This window comes from Peromyscus maniculatus, chromosome 6, assembly GCF_049852395.1.
Source record: "Peromyscus maniculatus bairdii isolate BWxNUB_F1_BW_parent chromosome 6, HU_Pman_BW_mat_3.1, whole genome shotgun sequence".
NCBI lineage: Eukaryota > Metazoa > Chordata > Mammalia > Rodentia > Cricetidae > Peromyscus > Peromyscus maniculatus.
In genome coordinates, this window is record NC_134857.1 from 1,089,344 (window position 1) to 1,114,505 (window position 25,162).

Here is a 25,162-nt window from a genome sequence, read left to right on the forward strand (position 1 = left end):
GACTGCATAATGCTCTTCTAACTTTGAATTTTCTGAATGCCAATGAGAAAGGAACAACAGCTGCAGAGAGACATTGGATAATAGAAAAAACTACAGAATTAAATCAGCCTATATACTTTAAGGATGTGCTGACCTCAGAATGGAAACCAGGGTATGTATTACATTGGGGACGTGGTTTTGCTTTTGTTTCTACAGGAGAAGATAAGCTGTGGGTACCATCAAAATTGATAAAGGTTCGATTTGAACAAGAGAGACCTCTTAATTAGAGGAGGTGATAGTTCATCAACCAGCATGAACATCCAATTTAAACTAACTTGTATCAATAACACATGCCTTTTCATTTAATCAGATAATAACTTGTCAAAAGGAAACATCCCCAAAATTAGTCTTGGGGAAAGGTTTTTGTTTTTGTCTTTTAGGAGAATGAAGGTTAAGGAATCTGAAGAACACTGGACAAATGAGACAACTGAAGAAAAGGGACAAATCATCTATCCCAAGAAACAGAGTGAAACGGTGTATGGGTATATATTATCTAAAAAAATTTTATGTCTTCCTAAATGTTTGTTTCTGCTTTTCTCTAAAGATTTAACACTCTTGGTTTTCTAATAGTCCCAGTTCAATTAAAATTTAAAGCTGACTTTGGAGTTGGAGAATGGCTCTCTCCTTCTTTAAAATCAAGCATGTTGTTAAAAGGAAAATGCAAACTCCCTGTATCATGCCAGAATAAGAGCCATCTTCTGCTATGGTACAGGACAAAAGCAAAATTAATTAAGGGACTATTCTATTACTAATCTCAACTCTTTGATTCTATTCTGATTCTTTAAACTTTTCTCAAAGTATAAATTTTATATCAAAATTTACAAGATTAATATATATATATACATTTTAAACTTTGTTAAGATATGAATGGTCACATAGAGTACTAACTAATTCTAGAAAAAAGGCTAGCTGCATATATATGTTTTTGTGTTCGAGTCTCTTATCAGTTTTCTGCAGGAAATCATGGCCAGGCCTAACATCAACTGAAGTCTCCAGAAAGAAGATGGGGCCCCACAACAACAACAATTCCACGTGGACAATAATAATATCATTAAGCTGACAAACATCATCCATAGATCAGCTTTGAACTACAAGGTGCTCAGAGCAAATTTGAGATGACTAGCTGAGATGATCCAGTCTCAAAGACTACTTGAATAAGGACTTGAGATAAACCCTCAACTTTGGCATTATACACAGACTGGATAATGAAGGATATAGTTACCTCTCCTAGAATTTGACAATTAACCTAAAATTTTTCTTTCAGGATAAAGAAAACTTCGCCCATACCCAGCAGGAAGCAATTTTAAGAATACGACGCCCACATTCCCAAAGAGGTGGTGTGGGGCGGGTGGTTTTTTGGTCTTTTTAATGGGTTTTGGGTCTGGGATAATTTTCAGTATTTAGGGGGGTTGGTTACAAGTTATTGTCAAGGGTTAGGAAAAAGGCTAAGCAAAGGAGATTAGATTTAAAGTTCTTGTTTAAAAAAAAAAAAAGAGAAAGAAAGAAAAGAAAAAGACAATTACTAGTTTTAAATACTTTACATTGGATTGAATTGTTTTATATTGTACACAAATTTGAAACTGATATTGTTAGAAAATGCTATATGTATATTTCTAATTGTATTTATTCCATCCATTTAACAATGTAATGCAAATTTCTGATCCTTGAATGTTATTATTATCAACTATTAGGATATAAAGAAATGAAAGCTAGTAGTTAGACATTATCATAGAACTTGTAGTCATATTAGATATGTTTTAAAAATTGAGCAGAGATGTTTTAGACAGGTCATCTTCAAACCCTTCAGAGATCTACAGAATATGGCATTTAAAATGTTTTAATAACTTAGAAAATTTTTCTTTTTTGAGACATGTCGGCTCCTGGCAGTACCAATCTACTTTAGAGAAAATATGGGCATTGAAGAAACTGCATATGGAGTCAACTTTCATTCTGGCAAAAGTTAGCCAATGGACAACAAAGTATCCTCGAATCAACAGGACAAAATGGACAGACAGATCACGAAACAAGGGACTACTGATTCTTGCCAAAACAAGTGTGGTTATGGCTTTATCAAAAGGCATCTTCTGAGGCCAGGACAATATGGCCCCATCCCTGAAGTGGCCTTCGCATCCGGAAAAGGTACAGTGCCCTTTTCTTCGAAGGCAGCTTAACAGGCAGAGGGCCGATGAATTCTGTTGTACAATGGAACAGCAGCTGAAAGCTCATGCCTCTCAAAAGTAGACTGGCATTTAATAGAGGGATGTGGAGAAGAAGGGGATGCTGAGATGAAGCCATATATACACAGCCAAGAAGAATGGACAGCTGAATTAAAAAACTGTCAACAATTTCCAGAATTTAAAATCCTGAATCATGACAGGACACTAGTGGAATTCAGGTGTTTCTGGTACGTGGACTGCTCTCACCCAATGTGAGGTTGAACTGTTGACCTTGTGTACATCCTACTTCACAAATGAGTCTGTCAGATACACTAAGCCTATAGGCTGAAGATGATGCCCCAACACTGCGGAGAAACCTCAGGTGACTGCCCAGGCAGCTGGCTGTTTCTGTCAACTCACAAAATTTTTTTGGAAGTTGCTTGCATGCACTTCCTGTTTTTATTTTTGTTAGCTAATATTATTCCCTTCTTGGGTCTCTGAGGGAGTTGAAGATTAGTTAGTTATGGTTGAAGATTAGTTAGTTATAGTTGAAAATTAATTAGGATAGAAAGTACATTAGATACATCTTGGAATTATCAAAATAGGATAGATAATGGAATTATTTTCTCTGATTCGTCAAATACCTGTTTAGGTATTTATTACTTGTATATATTGTATATAGTTATTGTACTTTTGTATATAGTTTTTCTTTTGTTAGTCATAACCTTTTGCTTTTTTTCTTTTTATTAAAATAGAAAAGGGGAAATGTGGTGGTAATCTAATTGTATTGAAATATTATTTTGATTTGTACTGAAATATTAATTTGATTGTATGTTAATAAATAAAGTTGTCTGGGGGTCAGAGCTATTAGAGCCATAGCAAGAGTGTGGCGGTGGTGGCACACACCTTTAATCCCATAGATATCTGTGTGTTCAGGGTCAGAGCTATTAGAGCCATAGCAAGAGTGTGGCGGTGGTGGCACACGCCTTTAATCCCATAAGATCTCTGTGTGTTCAGGGATACAGCCAGCATTGGAGACATATGCCTTTAAGACCTAGGGGGCTGTACATTCAGACAGTGATGAGGCAGTCATGTGTTTGGGTTTACAACCAATGAGAAGGCAGAACAACATACTTTAAAAATACGAACCGACAGGAAGTAGGTCTCTTTTCGCGAAGCTGGGACAGCAGGAGGAAGGGTGAGATTTTAGCTCTGAGCTCTGACTTCTTGGCTTTCTCTTTTACATTGTTTCTGTGTTTCTTATTTAATAAGACGGTTGGTTACATCAACACTGCAGAAACCAGAAAGGAGAGAATGGTAAGTGTTCCTGGAACCAAGGGAAGGGAATCCCTTTTCACCCATTTCTAGAGTAGCCATGTAAGACGAATTGCTAAATGGTCTTATTAATAAAAACCCAGAGCCAGATACTGAGGTGAAAGCTAAGAGATCAGAGGAACAGAACTAGCCACAGCCACAAGTTCTTACCCTAGGAAATCCTCAGTCCAAAAGAAGGCTACTTCCTGTATACTCATGTCTATATCTTTTCTGTCCCTGCCATCTCACTTCCTCTTTCTCTGCCCAGCTACATCACTTCGTGTCTGTCTGTACAGACTTCCAGACCTCCATGGGATTAAAGGCATGTGCCACCATGCCTGGCTTTGTTCCCAGTGTGGCCTTGAACTCACAGAGATCTGGATGGATCTCTGCCTCCCGATTGTTAGGATTAAAGGTGTGTGCTACCACTGCCTGACTTCTATGTTTAATATAGTGGCTGGCTTTTTCCTCTGATCTCCAGATAAGTTTTATTGCGGTGCACAATATATTGGGGGACACGATATATCACCACATAGCCATGTCTCCACATCACAGATATTGTTCGTGGCAGGATCAAGAAAGGAACAGCAATGCAGAAAGGAACTTTGTTGGTGAACCTCTTTCCTGCACAGTTGGATTTCCTGCTTCTTCCACACCACACCAGCAAAAATACAGTTAAGAGCTGGAGACATGACTCAATGTGGCAGCACTTGGGTGATATGCACAACACCTTGGACTCCATGCCCAGAAACACACACACACACACACACACACACGCACACGCACACGCACATGCACGCACGCACGCACGCAAGCACGCACTCACGCGCATGCATTGTCAAAGAGGGGTCTGCCTAGTGCACACCAAAACAGCATAAAGTGAAGTAGAACTCTTTTCTTGCTCTGTGATTGTCACAGAACTAATCCTAACATGTCACTTTATGCCACAGATTAAATGATGATATGCCAAGTTAGCCAGACCCTACTCTTTGCCAACTGTGATGATGAGTACTTGGCCACTATGCTAGGATGGGGAACTTGAAATGGGGAGGTCTTCCTAGATCATCTGGCTGGACCAAGATTTTGCCACCTAGCTTCCTATAACAGAGATGGAGGAAGATGGGATCATCAGACAGGAAGTCAAGGGAAGCAACCCCACTGGTAGAGCACTGGCCCTAACTACGTGAGGCTTTGGGTTTGATCCTTAGCACTGCATAGAATGGGTGCTGTGGTACCCACCCACAGGAGATGGACTCGTCGGGGCCTAAGGGGAAGTTCTAGGATGGAACCTGCTACATAGAGTTCTCATTTTATAAAACGGACAGGCACATGGATTAGCTCAATTCTTTATGCTATGAGAAAGTCCCAGATAACATGATGGAAAGGGACTCCAAAGGAATGACACAGTCATTGTTCTTGACACAGAGTTAGAAGCTAAATCAGAGAGGAAGTCACTATGGGACAGAACTCAATACCTCAGCAATGGGCACTGAACAAAACTGATCCAAGCAACTTGTGCAGGTCAGGGTTACCATCTCTGGTTAATGAAAAATTACAGAGATTTCAAAAAGTAGAGAGTCCTGTATAGTCACATGATAAGACTGTTCTTGCCCAGACCTAGGGGGCTCTGGTCACTCCAAAGCACCTGAGAAGCTGAGGAGTTAATTAACCATCTAGTACATCCTTGAATTCTTTTTCTTATCTAATAATGAAAAGGGAGTGATTTGGATGAAATTACTCATGATTTTTGTTGATCACTGTATAATAGCTTGTACTGCTTCTTCCTATGTTATTATTAGTTTAACATTATAACAAATCACGGATTCTCCTGAGACTGCTATCTTTAAAATCTCAAGCATCTGGCACCAACATTCCTACATGCCCATTTATCTCAATGAACAGGAGATGGTTGGAGATTTCTTGATGTGAAATTTTGATGCTGACTGTGGTATCATATCTTAATCTCTCAGCAATAACTGATGATGTTTAGAAGCATGCAGGTCATAAGCAGCAAAACTATCAAAAAAGAGAAGTAAATGGAGAAAGCTACTTTCTATTTTCACTGGAGAGAAATAGTGTGGTTTGTGAATTCGTCTCTTAAAATAAATGTAATTTGACAATAGCATGGAACACTCCCTAAAAGCACAGATTTGATTGGAAGCATTAAAAGCTTTTTAGAATAATTTGTCCTCAGAAGTCATCTGCTATGATATCATCACTGTGCAGAGTGAAAGCCCATGTGACATGCAGCAGGTGGAATAACTGAGCTTGACATCCAGCAGGTTGCATGCACTGAGTGGTATGCAGTAGGTAGCATGCAGCGGGTGGCATGCAGTGGGTAGCATGCAGTGGGCAGCATGTAGTGGGTAGCATGCAGGGGTGGCATTTAGTAAGTAGCATGCAGTGGGTGGCATGCAGTGGGTGGCATGCAGTGGGTGGCATGCAGTAGGTAGTATGCAGTGGGTAGCATGCAGTGGGTGGCATGCAGTGGGTAGCATGCAGTGGGTGGCCTCAAGTCACCTCACTGACCAATCTATATTTCATGTTAAAGTTTTGGTTAACATTTGAAACAATTCTCTTTATTTTATTTTTCTTAGTTTATTTGACAACTTAAATACTAGTCACTGAGAACACAGATCCTTCCATGTGTCAAAGCAAGCAAACAAACAAATAAACACATATGGATATGGGGGGCAAAGGGTATGTACTGTTGATACAGGGTTAAGATAAGTAGTCACCTGTGGGTGCTAGCGACACTGAATGACAGGCCAAGAATGACAACAAGACAGATGTCATGGAAATGACAAAGTAGTAGCCAGAAAAAAAAAGTCTCTCCCTGTGATGAAACTGTCAGTGTTTTAGTTGTGACTTCAGAGTGAGCCACAGATGGACAGGGAAGCCTGCTCAGCAGCAGTGGAGCTGTCCGTGGCTCTTTAGTATGGTCTCATCCTTCCCTTGCTTAACGCCACGGTGGTAACAGACCAAAGTGCTTAATTCCGTGGGACAGCTTGATTGCTAGTCAAATGTGATTTGAGGATGATCTGAGAGAGTGATTTGTCAAAACAAATAGCTTTCAAATCAGTAGACTTAGTTAAAAAAAAAATCTCTTGTCTGCACAATAGGCATTATCCAAACTGTTCAGGACACGGACAGAACAAAAGGCAGAGAAAGGCTTTCTTTTCTTTTCATCCCTACTGTCCAGTGCTGGATCCTTGGGTTTCAGACTCTGTGACCCATATCTGCCCGAGCATCTCTGCCTTTTCAGTTAGTGATGGTGTATTACAAAACTCTTTGGTCACTGTAGTCACATGAACACTTTCCATAATAAATGTGTCCACATTTCTACCGGTCTGTCCGTTCATCCATCTGCTCATCTGTGGTGGTTTAAATAATAATGGCCCTCCTAGATACATATAATTGAATGCTTAGTCACCAGGAGTGGCATTATTTGTAAGGATTGAAAAGATTAGGAGGAGTAGCCTTGTTGGGAGAAGTGTGTCATTGGGGGTAGGCTTTGAGATTTCAAAAGCCCATGCCAAGCCCAGAGTCTGTCTATCTGTCTGTTTCTGATTCTCTCTCTCTCTCTCTCTCTCTCTCTCTCTCTCTCTCTCTCTCTCTCTCTCTCTCTTTCTATCTATTTATCTATCTATCTCTATCTCTATCTCTATCTCTATCTCTATCTCTATCTCTATCTCTATCTCTATCTCTATCTCTATCTCTATCTCTATCTCTATCTCTATCTCTATCTCTGCCTGTGGATCAGGATGTAGTCCTCAGATACTGCTCCAATACCTGCTTGCATTCTGCCATGATCCCCACCCTGCCTGATGATAATGAACTAGATCACTAAAAATGTAAGCAAACCCCTAATTAAATGCTTTCTCCTGTAATAGTTGTCTTGGTAATTCACTTCACAGCAATAGAATGGTGACTAAGACACCATCCATTCATCCATCCATCCACTCATCTATTAACCTACCCATCCATCCATCCATCTACTAACCTGTCTATTCATCTACCTACCCCCCACATTAATCTGTCCATCCAGCTATCCAGCCAACCCACACATCCATCCATCTATCTATATCCTATTGGTTCTGTGTTTTAGGAGAATGATAATCACATTTTTAATGAAAATCATAACAAATTTGGCAACACAATGAAAATAAAGTTTCCCAAGTCACCAAGTCAAAGTTTTATATGTGTTTATTCAATCTATTTAACAAATCTCAGAACTAAGAGAGGGGGAATGTGGTAACTCATTGTAACTAATTCCTTGGAAAAAGTAAACACATTTCCCTGAATGTTGCAAGTAAGTACATCCCCCCATGGAAATCAGTATTACATTTCTAAAATGAAACAATAAAACCAGATCTACCATATAATTTAGCAACCCTGTTTTTGGGTCTACATCCAAAGGAACTGAAGTCAAAATCTTTAATAACTGTCTGCCCATATTAGAGTTCTGTAACGGAACAGAACAGATAGAATGTGTGTGTGTGTGGGGTGTGTGTGTGTGTGTGTGTGTGTGTGTGTATGGGGGAGTGGTTATTAAAATGGGGGTACAGGCTATGCTCTGACTGGGCCCAATGAAAAGGCCAAGAGTCTGATATTGGTTGAGTCCACAAGGTTAGGAGTCTCAGCAGTCCCAATTTGGTGCTGGAATCCCAGGGAATGCCTAGAGAGATGCTGGTACTCAGTGTATGCTAGAATCCAAAGAAGTAGGTTCTAACACCAGGGAAGGAATGCCTCAGGAATGGGATAGATGAACTTGCCATTGGGAATGAGTACAAGCCGACAAAAGAGCAAAATTTCCTTCTTCCGTGGCCTTTTGTATGGGCTACCAGCAGAAGGTGTGGTTCAAATTTAGAGAGGATCTTCCCAGCTCAAGAATGATCCAATCAAGAAAACCCTTCAGAGGTGTGCCCACTACTTAGGTTTTAGTTGAAGCCACATGTAGCCAAGTAGACAACCAAGACTAGTCATCACACTACCTGTCCATTTTTCATTCCGTGTCTTAACTTCATGTTCTGTGACTATTTCAGAATACAGCAGATTGGATAATTTATAAATAAGAGAACTTCATCAAACTCATGATTCTGAAAGCTGACAAGTCCATCAACATAGAACTGGTATGTGGGGAAGGTCTTCATCTGCACTGCAGCATGACAAAAGGACCCGCAGTCACAAGCAAGAAATGAGGGAATGAGCTGACCTTACCCTTCCAGGAAGCTGCTCCTGCACCACTGCTTGACCGAGGCCTCCTGACCCGCTAGGGCACTGACACTCTTGCAATAATTGCACCCTGGATCTAAAATTCCATCAGGAGAGTTCTGGAGGTGGCACTCAGCCTGTGTCGCACTCTAAAACTGCAATGTTGTGGACTGATGATCCGATTAGCTATTTCACAGAGTGGCAGGTCTTTATAGGAAAGACATGGATTCCAAGGGATGTTTTAAATAGACAACAAAGATTGGCTTTCCGCTGGATCCATCAATAAATAAATAAATTAGAAATTGTCATTTCCTGTAATCTTAATTGTTGGGGGTGGTGATGAGGAAGGAGGATGGAAAGTCTGAGGTCAGCCTGCTACAAATTGAGACCTTGTCTCAGAAAACAAGTGAAGGAAAGAGAAAGGGAGGGGAGGGGTGAGAGGGGGAAGGAAAAGTAGAGGAGATGGGAAAGGAGAGGGCTAAGAGGAAAGGGGAGGGGAAGGAAGAGAAAAGGGGAAGAAAGGGAGATGTGACAGGGATGGGGAAGAAGGAGAGGGGGAGGAGAAAGGAGAGAATGGGAAGGAACTGTGATAAGTTGTGTAAAACCACCGAATAGAGTAATCTAATATAAACCTGATATTAAAAGTCCAGGCATCTGCTGGCCCGTCTTCATCTTGAATGTCACCATAGTGTTCTATCCTCTGTTTTCATTGAGTAAACATTAACGATTAAGGGAGAGCGTTCTGCACTTGTGCGCCCTACTACTGCTGTGCCTGCTGCACGTCTGAGGACCTGTCCACCTGGGTACCTCAGAGCAGCTCTGGACCGTCTCACTGACAGTCTCACAGAGCAGTGCGCCAAGAACATGTCCTATGTCTTCTCTCTGTCTAACAAAAAAAAAATCTATAACCGTGGGGGCTTCGCTCTTCACCTTCTCTCTTGGTGCCCTTCCTGTAAATCAAGAAACTGAAGCATTTAATAGGACACGTTCGCACAGTGTCTGTGCAGTGTGCCTGGTGCTGCATTTTTTTCCAGCCAATCTTTAGAAACAGCCTGGGCATAGGCACAGGCTTAGGAGGGTATTTGTCAGCCACTTTACAGTTTGGCAGCACACGAGCTTGGTGAACAGGGTGTGATGGATGTTGTTGCTATTTCCATGCTAGGTTCTTTGCCGGAAATTTCTGCGGGGGTTTTTTTTGTTGTTGTTGTTTTGTTTTGTTTTGTTTTTTGTTTTTTGTTTTTTTTTTGGTGAGGCCTGGTCATTCAAATTGACTGTCCAAAATAATGGCTTTGGAAGGTTTTGCCTAATATTTCAGTCTTTTACATTGCCTCGATGATTCCACTAACCTTGCTGGCTGCTCCTTTAAAAGTTATTTCTCAGTACAGCATGTTAGTACAGTGCTATCAGAATTAAACTGGACCACAAGTGCTGTGGGATGTTCTGTATGTCCTGTGGGAGCCCTTCTTGGGTTCTTTGTGGCGTTACCCAGCAGGTCCGCATAGAGGATGATTAGGACCATGGGCCTGAGTGCAGGTGTCTGAGATGGTCTGCACTTGGCTGTGCTGGGGGATGGTCTGTATGTCAAGTTGTTCTGATTGATCAATAAATAAAACCTGGTCGGCTGTGGTTAGGCAGGAAGGATAGGCGGGACTAACAGAGAGGAGAAATAAAAGGACAGGAAGGCAGAAGGACTGACTGCCAGATGCCGCCATGACCAGCAGCATGTGAAGATGCCGGTGGGCCACCAGCCACGTGGCAAGGTATAGATTTATGGAAATGGACTAATTTAAGCTATAAGCACAGTTAGCAAGAAGCCTGCCACGGCCATACAGTTTGTAAGCAATATAAGTCTCTGTGTTTACTTGGTTGGGTCTGAGCGGCTGTGGGACTGGCGGGTGACAAAGATTTGTCCTGACTGTGGGCAAGGCAGGAAAACTCGAGCGACACACAAGTGGCTATTCCATAGCATTCTTTGACTTTGAATATTCCACCAAGTGAGACAAAGGAACCAGAATTTCAGTCTGCCCTCTCCTGTAATATTGTCCTTGAATATACTCCCTGAAGACTGGGAGTAACTGACTCATAGTTCTTTTCCTCTGACCAAACGCAACTTGGGGAGGAAGGAGTTCATCTGGCTGGCAGGCTGCAGTTCACCAGCTAGGGCGGCCATGGCATGAACTCAAGGCAGGAGCTCGAAAGAGAAACCATGGAGGAACACTGATTATTAGCTTGATCTCCCTGGCTTGCTCAGCTACTTTATTATACAGCTAAAAACTGCCTACCTAGGGGAGACCAGCCACAGTGGGCTGCGTCCTTCTGTATCAATCGGCAATCAAGAAGTACCCTTCAAACAAGCCAACGGGCCAATCTGGTGGGAGCAATTCTTCAACAGAGACTCCCTCTTCCCCAGTAGATTTAAGTTTGTATAAAGTTGACACAAAGTAGTAACTATGACCATAGCCAACCTAAATTCTGTATCTTTTTAGCCACTACATGGCTTGTACATCTTGAAATGTCATCATTCTTTAGATTTTAATACTACGTACTTTAACAGACAGACAATTCTTCCAAAAGTCCCCTGCAAAGTCAAGAAGTTATGATGTCTGAAGGCACAGGCTTATCAGCTGATCATGTTGGAGTCAGGGCAACTCTGATTGTTCATATCATCACTATTGTACGTCTTATAGGTTGTTTAGAGTGATACAGAATCTAATCTTTTAGATTAGCATCAAGCTGATATCTAAACACTATAGTTAATCACAAGATTCTCTAAAGCCTGCACTCTGTATCTCTCCACACCTCCTTCTTCTCCCTGTAACAGAGTTGATGAACTCTTCCAGTGTCCAGGGCTGCTAGAAAAAGCCAACAACTCAAAACATTGATGATCCATGAGACTGAGAGTCACAGTACAGTTGTTCAATATACTCTTTCCATTTATGACCCTGATTCTTAATACCAACAAGAGAAGGAACTACTCTGTCCCTTGGTATGCTTGGCAGTTGGTACCAGGACACCTTGTGGGTACAAATGTCACTTGTAGATTCATATGGGACACTTTATGGATGTCAATATCCTTGGGAGTCTATATCAGACACTCACAGATGTCAGGGTTCTTCAGGGCATACCAGGACATCTTGTGGATGTCAGTATCTTTGGGTGCCAGTCCCAGGATAGCCCATTGATGTTAAAATCTGTGGATGTCAAGTACCTTCCTCAAATGATGTTCCATTCCCGTAAAGCCCACAAACATTCCCCATGTGCTTTCAGGTGGGTCTGGGCACATAGCTCAGTGGTAAAGCCTTTGTGGCTGGCATGAGTGAGATCCCTCCTGATCGCTGTACACTGTGTTTTTAGGGAATAATGGGGGGTCTGTAAATGTTCAGAACAGATGCAAGATTTTTCAAATATTTTCTATCCAAGTCTGGATAAATAGTTAGATGTAGAACCATCTATAAAGAATGGCAAACCATAAATTCTTATTCAAAAAAGCATAATAAAGTCTAAAGTGTCCTAAAAACCTAAGATCAAAATGAAAGATCTAAAAACTGATTGGAGAAGGGAAAACCTCACACAAATGTTTTCAGGTGAACCACAAGCTAAAGGTCTTGCTGGGTGTCTTCTGTTCTGAAAGCCGGCTAAGAAGAGAACACTTGTGTTACTTCTTCTCACTGGAGAAGAGCTGCTCCATTTCAGGACCTGTCAACAGAAGCAAGGAAACCATGGAGAGCTTTAAACACTGCCTGTCTTCACTTATTAGAAAACGAAATGAGGGACTGGAGAAATGCAGTTAAGAATCCTTACTGCTCTTCCAGAAGACCCAGGTTAGGTCCCCAGCGCCCATGTTCAGCTGCCCACAACCCTCTCAAACTCCAGCTCCAATGAATCTGAAGCCCTCTTCTGGCCCTCTATGGGTACACACACACACACACACACACACACACACACACACACACACACACATACACGGACACAGACATGCGCGCACACACACACACACACACACACAGACATGCACGTACACAGACATGCACACACACCGACAGACATGCGCGCGCACACACACACACAGACACACACACAGACACACAGAGACATACACACAGAGAGACACACACACACCATCCCTCTTCCCAGACACACATATACACATAAATAAAAATAAAAAATAAAATATGAAGGAATATGCAATTAGGACACTTCATTTAGTTAATAACCAAAGGGAGTAGGACTTAGAACCAAAATATCTATAAAAAAGCACTGCATCTTGAAATATTTAGAGAATATTTTTTCTATTGCTTTATGGAAAATCACTGGATGATTGTTGTACTGGAAGCAAACAAAACCCACATATTGCTTCTATTAAAAAGTATATGTGTTAGAAATATAATTAAACATGCATTTTATATTGTTTGTGTTAGAGTATTATGAATAGATATGTCTACAAATTTAATTATTGTTGTAATAGAATCATGAATATAACATTCTAGTTAGTTTTATATTATTTTGAATAGTGAATACTTATTAAAAATCATTTTTCTTATTTTACAGAATGACTCAGAAAAAATGCACAAAATCTCAACACAGTGGGCAATCCTCTGCTTATTTAAGGGTACTTGTTTTTTTTTACATTTCCTTATTATGTGGGGGCACACATGCTATGGCATGCATGTCAGAGGAGCTTGTGGGAGCTGGTTCTCTCCCACCACACTGTGAGTTCTGGCATGTGTGAGCTCTGGGACTCGAACTCTGGTCGTCAGGCTTGCTAACCCTCCTCCTCACCTCTCCAGCCGCTTCAGTGAAATTTGTCTTTATTGGACATAGCCAGAGCCCTCTACCCTCAGCTCAGTTGATTCTGTGAGATATTTGCGGCTTTGGGCTTTTTCTTACAGGCAGGAAATCTGCAAAAGCAATTTATGCATTTCTTTTAGGCAACTTGGAAGTTAGGTGCCATTTCTATACCTGTTTGAACCCAGTGTGAGAAAAGCCAGGCCAGCATAGCACTGAGCCTGTATTAGTGTTAAATGACAGCCCCTCCAGTGTCTTTGCCTTGGTTAGATGATGGCTGACCACCAGTAGCTAGAGTGCCGTAACCAAAGCATTGTCTATAAACAGAAAGAAATGTCTTCTTTACCATGTGGTGCTTCTGTTTTCTATAACTGACTTTCTCACTGTTCTAATTTTGTTCTGTTTCTACCTTAGATCACCTGTAATCACGTGCTGAGGTCACAGGTTGTGACTTCACTCAGTATTTACTCCATCCAGCATGGGAGCTAAGGATGCATGGAGGCCTGGCTGAGTGTCCCCCAGGAAGGAGGGAAAGCAAAAATTGCAGAAGTGCAAACACAGCCTTTGGAAGTTCTGTGGATATATAGTCCCTCTAATCCCTGGGTGGAGACAAGTCCCATGCTGACTCTGGGCAGGGTCTGCCTGTGACTGGAGTACGGTATAGATCTGAACCAGGCTCACCTAGAAACATGGGGTCTGCCAGCTGCCAATCACCCACAGACTTTTATTAAATTTGAATGTTAAACAGACACCTACCTTCTCTTCTTTTATAGTTCTTTTTTCCTCTCTGTCTACTAACTTCATAATTTCCACCAAAAGATCCACCTGGAACAGAGCAAAGAAAAACCAACCACTTTGAATCCTGTTTGCAGACCATGTGAAGATTTGATTAAAGGGGAAAAAAATGGTTCTCTTTCTGGAGAATGCATGGCTTAAAAAAAATCTACCATTTGAGGTTCTGAAATTACCCTAAAAACTAAACAGCCGACATTAAATGACATTTCCCAATATTTACTGCTGGCAAACGAAAGCATAGTCTTCCAAAATAGACTATTTTGAGTATAATCTACAGACATTTTACTTGTATTTTTCCTCAGCTCCACAGAAGAATTTGGCTGCCTTGAGGCTTTATGTATGTGTTACTTTCCAGAAATGTAGCAAAGGTGACATCACAGTAGAGTTCCCATCGCACAGACCTTGTAAGGCACAGTGTGCAGAAGAACAGTATGCTTGAAACACAGACTATTAACCAAGAGTCTTCTTAAAGTGGTCTGTGGAATCTGATTTTCTTTATTGTCGAAGGGCTGTCTGTGAAGACACTGGCTTATGCATACACACATTCTTTTCTAATTAATAAAACCTCTTCTCTCTTCTCACAATGACTCAAGAGGAAACATGAAGAATGCACCTTAGTAAAAAGCTTCTATACGGGCTGGAATTCCAGAGGCTTGTGATTCCATTCCCAGCACCCACATGGCTGCTCACAACCATCTATTAACTCCAATTCCAAGGGATCTAGTGCCCTCTTCTGGCATCTGTAGGCACTGCACTTACGTATACAAACATATATAAACATATATACAGGTCAAAACACCTGTACACATAAAAGTTAAAAAAAAAAGAGAGAGAAAATAGGAAAGGAAGGAAGGCAGGGAGAGAGGGAGGGAGGGAGGGAGGTAGGGAGGGAGGAAGGAAGGAAGGAAGGAAGGAAGGAAGGAAGGAAGGAAGGAAGGAAGGAAGGAAGGAAATTTAAGAAAATATTGACCAAAAGCAACTTGGGGGGGATGAGAAGTTTATTTGGCTTACAGGTTACATGTAGTCCATCACCGAGGGAAATCAAGGCAGGAACCTGGAGGCAGGAACTGAAACAGAGACAATGGAGGACTGCTGCTTACTGGCTGGCTTGGTCCCCAAGGATTGCTCAGCTACCCTTCTTGTTCAGCCCAGGACCACCTCACATGGGTAACTTGCCCACAGTAGATTGAGCCTTCCCATGTCAATCATTTGTGAAGAAAATGCCCCCACAGACAGGCCCACATGCCAGTCTGATGGGGTAATTCCTCAGTTGAGGGTCTCTCTTCCCAGGTGACTCTAGTTTGTGTTATGGTGACAAGAGCTCCCCAGCACAACGTGGGAGCACAGAAGTCTGTGCTGATCTCATAGCATATCCTTCCTTGGAACTTCATAGGTACCAGAGATTAGGAAGTAGGGGGAGGGAACACACCAGACAACTTGCAAAGTTCTCAGGCGTGCAACAATATAGAATTCTTTGTATCTATTTTTAATAAGTATTTCTTTTATTTTTGAGATTAAAATATAATTATGTCATTTCCCCTTTATATCTTTTTAAGGCATTATTTTCTCTTCCTCTTTCACTCCCTGATTTTTTTCTTTCCTCCCAGTTTCCCCAAGGAAAAACAACATGTAAGATTATACAATTTGAAAACAGAGTCTTCTGACAACAATGTTTAAGTAAGTGCTATATATAACAGTGTAATAAAGTCTCTTTTGTTTTGACCTAACTGCAGATAAGAAAAACATCCCACACATTGAAAGTATTTTCATCTGCTCAGAGTTCTAGGAAAGCTATTTATCCCAATGGCTCATCTTCCAAGCCATCACAGAGTTATGGTCTTAGAGCAGAACGCAGAGCATCTGGGAGCGTGACTGCTCACCACACCCCAGGATTCCCGGGGGAAGGGCAGAGCTTCCGGTGGCTGCTGCCCTCTGTTGCTGCTGGCCCCATGCACCTCCCCATGGGATTCTGGAACTATTTGGCTTTGCTCTCTAGCCACCTCTCCACTGAGGATGAACTAATACAAACCAAAGAAGCCTACAGCTTGAACCTGCATGCTTCACACGTGGGAGCAGAAACTCAGAGGCCAGAGAAGTATTTCTGAAAGCACATAGAGATGACATCCCATGGAAAGACAAGTTTCCCGTGGACCATGAACCAAAGGGGACAGTTTCCTGTGGCTTCCATGTCTAGGAGATAAACTCTGTGCACTAAGAAGAAAGGAATAAAAGGCATGTTGAACATGCCTTGCTCAGCTGACCAGACTCTCAATGGAAAGGACAGTACAGGAAAGATTTTTTTAGACCAGCTTGAGTTTCTGTGATTAATTATTCTTCAAATAATTACTTATAGACCAGGAACTCTTGACAAAACCAAACTGAATTTATAAGACACAGCCGGAGACTAGTTAACTCGGTTGGAACAACTGATACAGAAAATGTCATAGAATCTTATTGAAATTATCTATTCTTTGTTTCTACAGTCCTAGCTGATGAGTCATAGGGTGATGCCCTGGGATCTTCAATTCTTCTGGCAGAGCCTGTAATAAAGAATAAAGATGTTAAAAGTCAAACGCCTAGAGAATTCTAGCACAGGTGCTCCCTGGATGTCCTGCTTCTGAAGGGATGAGGCTGACATGTAGTCTTTGTGTGGTCTGAGTAGTCTGCAGGGATGCCTGTTTGGGGGTATATTCACCCCATGATTTCCAATGTGTAGACTTTACTGGTTAACTAAAATACACGCTGATTTCCCAGTTCATGTAACAGAAATAAAGCGAGCTGCCCCAGGTTAGGAGCTGTCCAGGTTAATGGTTCTGTGCTTTAATATGTAAGCAGGAGAGCTGATCATTAACCTTGAATAAGGAAGCGTGCAGGACACTGAGCACACTTCAGGAAGAAAGAAGCCCCGCTATGTTAGCCGAGCGGGAAGGCTGCCCAGAACATGTCCCCTGCCATAAGATTAGTTTGGGAATTAGGGATTTATGGTGCTTATCCCTCTGGATGAGGCTTGGCAGGGTTCCCTGGGTCTGCAGAAATAAACTGCCGAGAGTGAAAGAAAGCAAAGCCTGGGGTAGCTGGATGGCAGCTCTCCTGTCCCTGAGCCACGTGAATGTCGAGCTCTGGAGTCTACCCAGGTGCTAGCCTGGGCAGAGTTTCTGTATAAGGACAACACAGCTGGCCCGCTGTGCGTCCTGGTGGCCAGCTTCACTGGGAGTGGAAGTGAGACATGGGTGGGATGGAGGTGCCATCCTCTCAGCCTCCTGTAGAGCACTCATTGGTCCCTCCCCTCTTAAGGTGCCTGTATCCACCAGATTTGAAAGGAAGCCGGAATGGGTTTGATAACAGTCACAGAGATGATGGGCAGATTTAGAACTGATTTAGGATTGCAGATATTCCTCCAAATCAACACCCAGCTGCATGAAGGCAAAGGAGAGGGAGCTGAAGTGCTGGCAAGCAACACTTCTTCCAAGGTAAGTCCATCAGAACACACCCGCATCCAAAGCCAAAATGAGCAAGACTCATTGCAGTACAGGGAGATCACTTCTAAGAGCTGCTGTGAAAGGGGGTGCCTGGATTAGGAGGAGGGTTTTCTTTCTTTCTTTCTTTCCTTCTTTCTCTCTTTCTCTCTTTCTTTCTTTTATTTAAAAGGTGTTTTTTTTTTCATTTTACATACCAACCACAGTTCCCCCTCCCTCCCCTCCTCCCACTCACCCCCCACCTTACTCCCACTCCAGCCCTCATTCACTCCTCAGAGAGGGTAAGGCCTCCCATGGGGAGTCAACAAAGTCTGGCATATCAAGTTGAAGCAGGACCAAGCCCCTCCCGGCTGTATTGAGGATGAGCAAGGTGTCCCTCCATAGGAAATGGGCTCCAAAAAGCCAGTTCATGTACCAGCATAGATCCTGGTCCCACTGCCAGGGGCTCCACATACTTTCCCAAGCCACACAACTGTCACCCACATTCAGAGGGCCTAGTTCAGTCCCATGCAGGTTCCCCAGTGGTCAGTCCAGAGTCAGTGAGCTCCAGCTAGTTTGGGTCAGCTGTCTCTGTGTCTTTCCCTATCATGATCTTGACCCCTTTGCTCATATAGTCAGGAGGAGGGTTTTCTTGTTACGGAAAATGAAGCAGTTTTTAAAGTTGGACTAGACATTCTCTTCATCATCCCCAATACCACGTGGAATGTCCAAGCCTGCTCTTTGATGCCCTGTTGTCCTTTACAACAAGAGAAAAATCTATTGCAAACACTCACCAATGACCTCATTTTCTAGCATTTTAACAGAACATATTTATAGCTTACTGATGTTGTCCTCCCTCTCTTCCTCCCTCCCTTCACTTCTCCCTCCCTCCTTCTCCTCTCCTCCCATCTCTTTCTCCCTCTCTCTTTCCTCCCCCTCCTTGTTTTCTTTTCACCATTTTTATTTCTCCTCCCTACTTTCCTCTCTCTTACTTTCCTGTCTTCTTCCTCACACCCCTCTTCCACACTAAAAGAGACCTAGTAGGTCAGAATAGCCTGGATTTCATGATATTCATTCAAGGGCGTGTGTGTCCTGTGCGCATGTGTGCATGCAACTGCCCATGCCTGTGCAGGCTAGAGGTCAAGCTAGGCATTTAGCAACCGAGTCTTGCACTGGCCTGGAGCTCTCCAAGTAGGTTAGGAAGGCTGCCTATCAGCTCAGGACCCTTCTCTCTCCACCTCCCAATTGTTGGGATTACAGGTGCGTGCCACTCTGCATGGCTTGGTTCGGGGGTCCTCAAACCAAGTAAGCACTTTATATTGACTGAGCAAACACAGTAAGCACTTTATATTGACTGAGCCAATTACTTTGTCTTCCAGAGCGTATCTTTAGAAACTAGAAGAAAAGTCAAGTTCAGACTCCTGAGTGAGTTGCTGCTGTGACCCCAGCTCTTCTTCCAGCTGCAGAAACATCAGCTGATGGCTACCTTCCTTAGTACGCCTGAGCTAGGAAGACAACCTTTACATTGTCAACAGTGAGTAGAGGCTATGTCCGTCCCTTTGAAACATCGTGCATGTTACTGAAGGAAACAGCCATTGCGTGTCTCCTGAATGTTTAGTGTAGCGATTTCTATGAAGATCTCTGCTGTCTGGATAGCATCACTTTTATGGGGTGTCATATCAACTCACAGTGGACTGTTAAAAGCACAGTCTGGTATGTTTAAGTGACATGTTTCTCCAGCTCAAGAATTATAGTAGCCTAGCCTAATATGCTAGCAAACACCTGTGATCTTAGCATTTGCGAGACTGGAGCGAGCTACATACCAAGACCTTCTCTCCACAAAAGAGAAAGAGAAGGAGGAAGAAGAGGAAGAGGAGGGAGCTGACTTGAAATTACTGTGCATGGCTTCCATCTGGTCTTGAGCATTGGACTCTGGTCCCCTCATAACCATCAACTCAGCATGTGACTCCAGTGTGTTGGATCCTATAAGCTCAACACTGAATAACATAGAAACTATGGACAGGCCTCAATGTGTGAGGAAAAGGCCCACAGATATGGTGATGGCAGGACGGTGTAGCTCAAACTACCTCACTTGCAAGCAAGGAGCAATCCCAGTGTGAATGTAAGCCCTTCCCCACACAACGGAGTAATAAGGACAGACAGATCCATGTGGGTGTCTCACCTTAAGCTCTGCACCCATTCAGGCCTGCCAGGCAAAGTCTAAGGCTGCCAGTTCTATTGGATGCTACATAAGCAACAAAACATTTTCAATGTAAGGTCCATGCATGTGTCTTTCTTACATTCATGTGTCTTACCTACATGCATGTGTCTTACTTACATGCATGGGTCATACTTATTCCAAAAATATACCCATTAGTCATTTGAAAATCAGACTTAAATAGTAATCCTGATTTTCTTTTCATTCCCCAACATAGCCACCCCGTGATATCACATACTCACCCATCATACTCAGTCAGCTGGCAATGATGGTACATTTGTCTTCACTCTTTTGTCCTAATCAGCCTAAATCCTTTTGTTGGTGGTGGTTTTTTGGTTTGTTTGTTTTGTTCTTTTGGGGGTCTGACACCCAGCTCCCAAATGAATCATACATGGAGGGTTATTATTACTTATAAATGCCTGGCCTTAGTTTGGCTTGTTTCTTGTCAAGTTTTTCTTGACTTTAAATTATCCGGTCTACCTTTTGCCTCTGGGACTTTCCTGTTCTCTTACTTCTGTAAATCTTACTCTTACTCTGTGGAGCTGTGGAGCTGGGTGGCTGGCCCCTGATGCCCTCTTCCTTCTCTGGCTACTTCCCTCTACCTTCCAGAGTTCTCTTTCTATTAATGCTCTCTGTCTGCCAGCCCTGCCTATCCTTTCTCCTGCCTTTCTATTGGTTGTTCAGCTCTTCATTAGACCATCAGGTGTTTTAGACAGACACAATAACACAGCTTTACAGAGTTAAACAAATGCAACATAAACAAAAGTAACACACCTTAACATAGTATCCTACAACATTCTTTCAAAGATATGAATGAGACTAATTTTTATTGACAACTTATTAGCTGATTCCACCTTCAATTATGTTGCTTCCATACTCAGGAAAGCTGATGAAGTCTGAACATGTTTTAGTTTCAGTTTGGCAAACACAAAATGAATCCTAGGGTCTGGAAAAATGGTTCAGTACTCACTGATCTAGTAGAGGACCAGAGTTCAGTTCAAGACATCCTTATCCAGCAGCTCACAAACACCACTCCAAAGGATCTGGCACCTCCTTCTGTTTTCTCTGGGCATCAGCATCCACACACTGATATACACACAGAGACACTTGTACACACCCAAATAATAAATGTTTTTAAAATGAAGCTCAGAAAACATCATGTACAACCTTATAGAAACCAATTAGTAAGTGTGCCTTGATTAATCAATCAATTGATTGATTGATTGATTGATTGATTGATTGATTTACTGAGACAAGCTCTCCTATAGCCCAGGCTAACTCAAACAATGTATCCAATGATAACAATGAATTTCCAATCCTCCTGCAGCCACCTCAGGAGTATAGCATTCCAAGAACACCTCATCACACTTTGTTCATGTGGCCCTGGGGATCAAACTCAGGGTTTCATGTATGCTAGGCAAGCACTATGCCCACTGAACTACATCCCCCACCTCTGAGACCTCATTTGCAGCTGTCCACATGCTCAAAACTCTTCTCAATGTGTACTTTATATTGTTATTATCTTAAGTTCATAAAACCCTGCAAGATACATGAGCAACATTCTCACTCCTTTTTTTTTTTTTAAAAAAAACTTTTTATGAAAATGTATCTTTACAGATCCTTGCCTGGAACACTGGCGAAAAGCCAGGGAGAAAATTCACCAGCCACCAACTGACTGGAATGAATTACGGATGAAGTACAACTTAGCATTACATTCTCCAGAGGTGAAACTGTATGGCTTTTTAATTAATTTTATACACATATTATAAATAATTAAATGCGGTAGTAAACAATCCAGTTTCTGAAGCATTTTCACTCTGAGTTACACATGTGCATTCAGAGAAAAGCAGGAGCTTGGGAGGGGAATATTTCTTAGTTTATTCCATCTTCTTCAGGCATCTGGCCAAGGCCTGCCGTAAAAACGTTGCAGCCCCCATCCCAAGTGGCCTCCTACTTCAGATCCGCTAGGCCTTGCCCGAGCACAGTGTTTTACTTCCTTCTCTTTCCTTCCTCCCACAGGCACTTCCCGTGTGGAACAGCCTTGGATGGGAGGCTGGGATGGGAACCTTGGCTGGGGAGCCCTAGCCAGGGCTCTGGCCTGCATTCAGCACAGACTCCAGCAGAGGCCTCTGCCTCACAGGAAATGGTCCGTTTTCCGTGGGTCACCTTCAGAAGAGGACACAGGCGGCCTGCTAGGGACCAGGGGAACAACAGACAAAGGCGCCTGAGCTTCCTCATCCCTCCATCTTGTAGAATTTTCACAAATAAAGACGAAGTGGTTGTTTTTGGCATGAGCAAGAAAATGCATCAAAGGCACAAATCCAGCCAATTCATAGTTACTTGTGAAAATACATACATGCTCAATCACAAGTTAGGATGTCAGAACAGTTTTTTTTCTTTTACTCTACGTTATTTTAATAACTGCAGTGTTGTGAGAGTCATTGATATTGGTCACAGTGTCCAATCTATGTTGTTTCTTTGGTGCCCTGTCACGGGAGCAGACAGGGTACAATCAGTGGAGTATCAGCTGTCTTCCTAGTCTCAATGGATACAGAGCTGAGAGGTGCCACATGGAGTCAGCATGTACCTAAAACACACTTGCTCTGAATGGAGACAGGAGCAAGGAGAAGGTGGGGGCACCTGGGTGAGCGCTCAGAGTGTGCAGACTTAAGTCTGACGGTCACGGACAACCCGGGATCGGCTACCAAAGAGAAAGCTGGGTCTTGGAGAAGCGGGTGCCGTTGTACCGATTGCTTGTAGTGGATGTACGCAGGCATTCCGGCAGCTGCTCTAACTACTGCAAACATTGCCCCATAGCAGCAGGAATTTATTCTTCTATATTATTGGAGGTTCAAACTCTGAACATGATTGTCACTGCATTGAGATCAAGGGGATAGCAGGGTCCCACTATTTGCAGATCCCTTAGGGGAGGAGGATATTTTTTTTTCCTCTTTATCTTCAAGGGTCTCTAACATTCCTTGGCATGTAGCTACATCATTCCAGTCTCCAAGGCTGGAGGTTAGAGATGCACACTGCCCCACCCCAACACACCTTCTCCTCTGTAAACATGACCTTCTGCACAGCTCTCTTGGGGACACTTGGTGTAGCCTGTGTGAGTTTGCCTGGGCCGACAGAGTAAAAGTCCATCCTGCCAACGGTGTGGCTTACACAGAAGCCTCCTGTGTTCCCACAGTCCTGGTAGTTGGAAGTCTAAGGCAGAGGCCAGTTTGTTCCCCAGGGTCTCAAGAAGCACCTCACTGGGATCTTGCATGTAGACAGCTGTACCCTGATGTCTTCCTGTGCTGGCCCACTCCCCTCCTGAGAACACCAGTTAGAGTGGACCAGGCTCATCTCAGCGGCCTCTTTTTCACTGCTTTCCTGACTGGTTCCCGCTCTCCTCACTCCAAATGCAGCCATCCTCTGAGATGCTGCTGGAGGGGTGGTGCTTCAACACATCCATTTGGGAGACACGAGCCAGTAAGCAGAGGCCTGGGATACTCTGTGTGTCAACATTCCTAACACACTTCCATATGTTCGCCACGCAAGGAGCCTCAGGTCCCAAGGATTAAGGCTCATGTCTGTTGAGAGCCACCGCTCAGTTACGAAGGTGGATGTAGAACTGGACCAGGCAACCACCACCCAGCATCTCTGCTCGTGGTGGTAGAGTCCACCTCCAAGTGTCATTTTCACCCAGAGCAAAAGGAAATGGCATTGAAGAGAATCTGGGCTAAAACAAAAGGCTGATGGGAAGCACCAGGTATCAGGGTGAAGGAAGGAGCGCTCAAACCAGATTCCGGGTTCAGAATGCTCTTCCTACTTTGGTGAGCACTAAGCAACAGCCAGGAGCTGACCAGGTAACACTGTTATGGTGGTCCATACACCACGTGGCCAGAGCCAGAGTGGTGGCTGAGGGAGTGGGAAGCTTGGACAGGAGACTCCAAAGAAGAAATGCCGAGACCCGAGCCTGGGTGGAGCAGAGAGGCCAAGGAGACAGGAGAAAGTTCAGTCCTCCCACATGATAGGCACTGTCCTCACCACCGCTGTGTGGACCCACATACGAGGGTTCACTCACAGCTCTTCAGACCTGAGAAACCCACAGTAATAAAATATGAGAGTCTGGTGACGATGGAAACCACATGTGCCTGGGACAGTGGCACAGTCTACCTGTGAACCCACGCAAAGGCACTGGGGAAAGGGGTGTGAGGTCCCAGATCGGGTGACTGCAGGTGGAGTTAGTTCTACTGCAGCAGCCCTGAACACAGATCCCAGGGCCAGTCAGAGTAAGGCGGGGAAGCACAAATGAGAGAAACAGGATGGAGAACGGAGTGACAGCAACGAGGCACATTTCAAGTCATCAGCGTGGGTCCCTGGACCACAGTCCTGCCTGCTGCCTCGAGGGGTTGGTGCGGAGAACCTGCTGTAGGGTGGCCCACCCAGGAAACAAGAGATCTGGGAGGCTGGCACACCAGATGCCAGTGAACACGTGATAAAATCGGCCGCTGTCATTGTCACACTTAGCAGTAGACTTAACTAATAGAAACTCCTGCCTTCAACGTGCAGGCCTTACTTCCCGAGCTCTTAAATGAGATGTCAGTATGGTTAAATCAGCAGTGGAGAGTCTGGCACTAAGCATGTATCAGGAACAGGCGGTCCAAGATCACACTCTATGGAAAGCCGTCTCTAGCTCTGGGAACAAGCGTGCTGTCTGTTCTGTCTCCTAAGATTTTTCCCACCTGGGGCTTCGGCTTCTTACCCTCCAAGACTGCATTCTAGCTCGGATGGATATTGACTGCAAGCCGGGCATCCCGACTCTGACGTGACAAATCCTTCCCTCATCTCCATTTCAAATTGCCAATGAAGTCTTTCTACTTCTTTTTCAGATGGAAGACTACTTCATAATATGATAAGGATTCTTAAAGGCACAGGACTCAAAACAGTGCACTCTGGGAATCGTCAAGGAGTCCCAGGAGTGTGCTGTCAACATCACCTGCAGTTCTCCAGGCTTAGGTCTGAACGCCCTGACACGGAGACCTTCAGGCAGCTCTGGAATGTGGTCGCTGGCATTTCTGGTATCTTTTAAATGTCAAGAGAGCAGAATTTCTCTTGTCTGTTGTCACTGTAGGGCTGACAATTAAAGCCGTCTGCTCTCCATTCTCTCTCCAGGGGCATCTTCCATTTTTTACCAA

The 25,162-nt window shown here is 43.4% G+C and overlaps 2 long non-coding RNA genes across 2 annotated transcripts in view; one reads left to right on the top strand and one right to left on the bottom strand.

Annotated features, from left to right (window-relative positions):
• Positions 1-10,754: 10,754 nt before the first annotated feature.
• The window catches only part of LOC121830425 (uncharacterized), a 32,483-nt gene continuing 18,075 nt past the window's right edge, over positions 10,755-25,162 (bottom strand). The window contains exons 3-4 of the long non-coding RNA XR_013051973.1: positions 14,265-14,333; positions 10,755-12,419 (exon numbers count right to left, since the gene is read on the bottom strand). This is a non-coding gene — a long non-coding RNA (uncharacterized LOC121830425). The remainder of the gene's footprint in view (positions 12,420-14,264; positions 14,334-25,162) is intronic.
• On the top strand, positions 17,212-22,274 carry LOC143273800 (uncharacterized). Its single transcript, XR_013051972.1, has 3 exons — positions 17,212-17,773; positions 19,138-19,292; positions 21,594-22,274. It is a non-coding gene; the product is annotated as an uncharacterized LOC143273800 (long non-coding RNA).